This window comes from Cryptotermes secundus, unplaced genomic scaffold, assembly GCF_002891405.2.
Source record: "Cryptotermes secundus unplaced genomic scaffold, Csec_1.0 scaffold235, whole genome shotgun sequence".
Classification (NCBI taxonomy): domain Eukaryota; kingdom Metazoa; phylum Arthropoda; class Insecta; order Blattodea; family Kalotermitidae; genus Cryptotermes; species Cryptotermes secundus.
The window spans coordinates 1096642-1100247 of record NW_019723301.1 but is presented as its reverse complement, the minus strand read 5'-3'; the positions used below and the strand labels follow the sequence as shown (position 1 = coordinate 1100247).

The 3606-nt window shown below is 33.3% G+C and overlaps 1 protein-coding gene across 2 annotated transcripts in view; it reads right to left on the bottom strand.

Annotated features, from left to right (window-relative positions):
* Positions 1–3606, bottom strand: part of LOC111861705 (lysophospholipid acyltransferase 5) — a 55440-nt gene continuing 51834 nt past the window's right edge. For both annotated transcript variants that reach the window (XR_002842295.2, XM_033750431.1), the window contains one exon: positions 1–2840. The gene's annotated coding sequence lies outside the window, so the exon portion shown is untranslated. The remainder of the gene's footprint in view (positions 2841–3606) is intronic.

Genomic DNA, 3606 nt, shown 5'->3' with positions numbered 1-3606 from the left:
TCGTGTAGAGTGCAACAGGATGCTTAAATATAAGATTATACAATAGTTATCTATCACATACTGGCTACTTTATTTTGTTTCTGTGATATGGATACATTATTAATTTTACAACTGCACTTACCTTGTCCGCCTACTATATAACTGTATAGTTATTTTAAATACATGTTTGTTTCCTTTACTATATGCTATTTTTTAATGGAATAACTAGTCAAACACTTTGGACAAACTATCAGCCACCATTTGCAATGTACAGACTACGGCTTTTGCCCTACATTATAATTTTACTTCATACACATGAGTTGCCTCACTATTTGCTCATTCAGTGCTTCATGTGGATGAAAACAAACATTAAACAGTTCTGACATGGCAATTTATGAAAATATGATGCTTCAGCAATCGAACATCAAACACATTTACAGTTTCAAATGTTTGATCTAGAAGTGGAGACCTGAGATGTTCTGTAACAAGTATGACCACTTATTTCTGTAACAAGTACGACCACTTATACAAGAGAATTGTATGCCACTATGACTGAACCGGTAATGATTTTTGTTTGTTTATATCAATGAAAAGGGACAAAACAATAATATTCCTTTCTCCAAATTATGGTAATTTCAATTATATACACAAAGAACTCCAGCTATACTAAATATCCTACTTTGAAATCAAGCACAAAGAATAATTTTTTCTCAAGGAACATAAACATGAGGTGTTCTCTTCCTGTTTTTTCTGCATAATAAAAACACTGCTATATAAATAAACGGTGGAGGTTTAATAAACAAAGTCTAAAAAACATTATGGTGTGGGAACTACAGGAAATTAAACTGGAATTTCTACATCACAAAAGATAGTTATTTTTCTGGTTTAAAAATAGAAACCTGAACTCTGCTGTTGACCTGAATAGAGGAAGTATCAAATTAAACTTATCGAGACCACTGAGAGCTACAAACTACTAGAAGTGCTCAATGGATTTTATGTCAGGACAGATGAAAGTAACTTAGCAAAGGCTAATGGTAGCTTTTGCTCACCATCTTTATGACACACAGAAAAAAATGTTCATATATCATATTTTCTATGAGAACCCATGAGAGCTTAGACATTCCTGGATACCAGGATGTTTTGTGATGTGATGTTTATGCAGATGGGTACATATATTCTCTCCATAATGATCACTGCATGCATAACTATAATTCCTAGGTACTATTTTGCATATGTTCTCAGTATCATTACTATATCCTTCATGCCTAAGAGCGTAATATAGTTCTTCAGATTTTCAAAATTAATTGGTCAACACAGGAAGCAAATAATGGAAAAAAAATCCACAAATGAGACTTTCAGGATTATGTATAAATAAACAAATACGCACAGAACGTCTTTCCTAATATGTAGGTCTTTAACTTCTATTCCCATTGCCACAATTTCTATAACTGAGCATAGTACACAGAATACATGAATGCCACAGACACAACTGTATTGTAAAGGAAAGCACCTGGAATTCTGGATGCTTGTGGCAACACATGTTTACAGTTTTTGAGATAACAAAAGGGGTCCATGTCCATCAATCCTTTTAACTCTGTCCCCACCTGTTTTATGCTATTTATAAGAGAGAATGAAAAGTTAGCATGCAAAAAACCAAAAAAAAACTTGAAAATGATACAGCAAACTTGTCATAATTGTTACACTATATATACATTTTCCAACTTCTTAGTTACATTTGCAATATCTGAGCAAATATTAGATTAGCTGTTCAGTTATATGTAAAGACTTGAATATGAATACATTTTTATTAATGTCAGCCGGTACTTTTAGTACTCACTGCAATATGTGAGGAAAACTGAGTTCCAGTCAAAACAGATGGCTACAACTTTCTATAGCGATTCTTTATCTCTCCAAATACTAAGAAGGCTGAGGGAAGTTTCAGACAAATGTTCAGACAGGAGCCACAAATGAAATGAATATTTAATATAACATTTATCTTCATAATACAAAACCATCATATATTAAAATGGATTTAAAGAATAATATACGTATGAGGGCTGTTCAAAAGATATTGGTTCACTGAGGCAACTAAATAATAACTCAATGGTCCTATTAGGGCAGACTCTATACCTGGAATGCCATCATTTAAATGTATCACATTATGCCCATTTGCTTTAATGTACTTGTGCTGTTACACAGCTCATAGCTGACTGTTGGTGTGTATTTGCTAGCAGTGCCACAGATTGGTTGCATCTGAACAAACTTGTATTCAAAATGCACCCACTTCTGACATCCTGTTCTCTTTTGCAATTCTGTTTACGTCTTGTATGAAACAAAACGACTATACAGTAAGCACTCACATAACATAATATGAAAGAAAGTATAAACTAAATGAAGGAGCAGAGGAAAAAACAAATGTTTCATTCAAGAATGCTACAATTCTTATTTTCATAACTTATGCTGAACATGCTTGTCATGGTCAAATAGAAACATGTATCATTAAATTTTGTTAATCACAAGAAGAAAAACTAACTTGGTAAGGACAAAAAAAGGTACACTAGTAGCACATAACAGAGTAACTTCTAAGGTGCATTTATGCATAACAACAAAGGTTGTTACTTTTGGAAGAAAGCCATAAACTGATCAGTGTAGACCCAAAATCCACATATTAATGAGAGTTCATCATTATGCATACTGCACACCTTCAATGCTAAATTTTAGAAATTAAAACTGGAATACTATATTGGCACACATGCAATCTGGTGAATAAGATTACAAGCTCTGAAAATAATTTGTTCTGTGCTTGAATGCAGGTTCCTATTCACTGATGACTAAATTACGTTGAAAGGCAAACACTGTGTCTGGAAAATACAAAATGATAACCATTTTGTGTCAAAACGTGGTTCACAATAAAAGGTACATCTTAACCCAATGGCACACTATTTGAATTTGTCAAAATAAAGTACCTATACGTATGCTACTGCAAACAAAGAAATGAACTTTTGGACCAAATGAAGTGTAGTTAGCACTCCTGCTTCATACAAGGTAGCTCCAAAATTCAATATCAGCCTGAAGACCAGCTGTCCTGGCTTTTTCTACAGTTTCTCTCAGTTCCTTTAGGCAAATAATGGAACACTACCTCAAATTAGGCTATAGCTCCTTCTGTCCACTAAGTACACAACATTATATAACATTATTACATAATCAGAGCTATTCAAAGCACTGTTAAATAAACTATAAATAAATAAATACATAAAAGAAACTGTGGGTTAAATAAAAGGGGGAAGTCCTTGACGACTATCACAAGGACTTTGATACATGACATCAGTATTTAGACTATACAGCATCAAATGGAAGGATGACTGCTGAATAAAGAACTGGACAGGTTTGGAAGGAAGTGGTTGTGGCCAAGTCAAGGTGCTTCATTACCAATTCTAAAAAAGCAAGAATTGAAGTGCCATTCTGAAAATTCCAAAGTGGATTGAGAAACTCAAAATTCTTGAATATTATGCTTCATAATGAAGAAATACTAAAAGTTAATTTTAAATTTTGAAGAATCTTTTTACCAGCAAATTGGACTTAAATCTGAGAAAGAAACTAGTGAACTGCTACATTTGGAGCACAGCT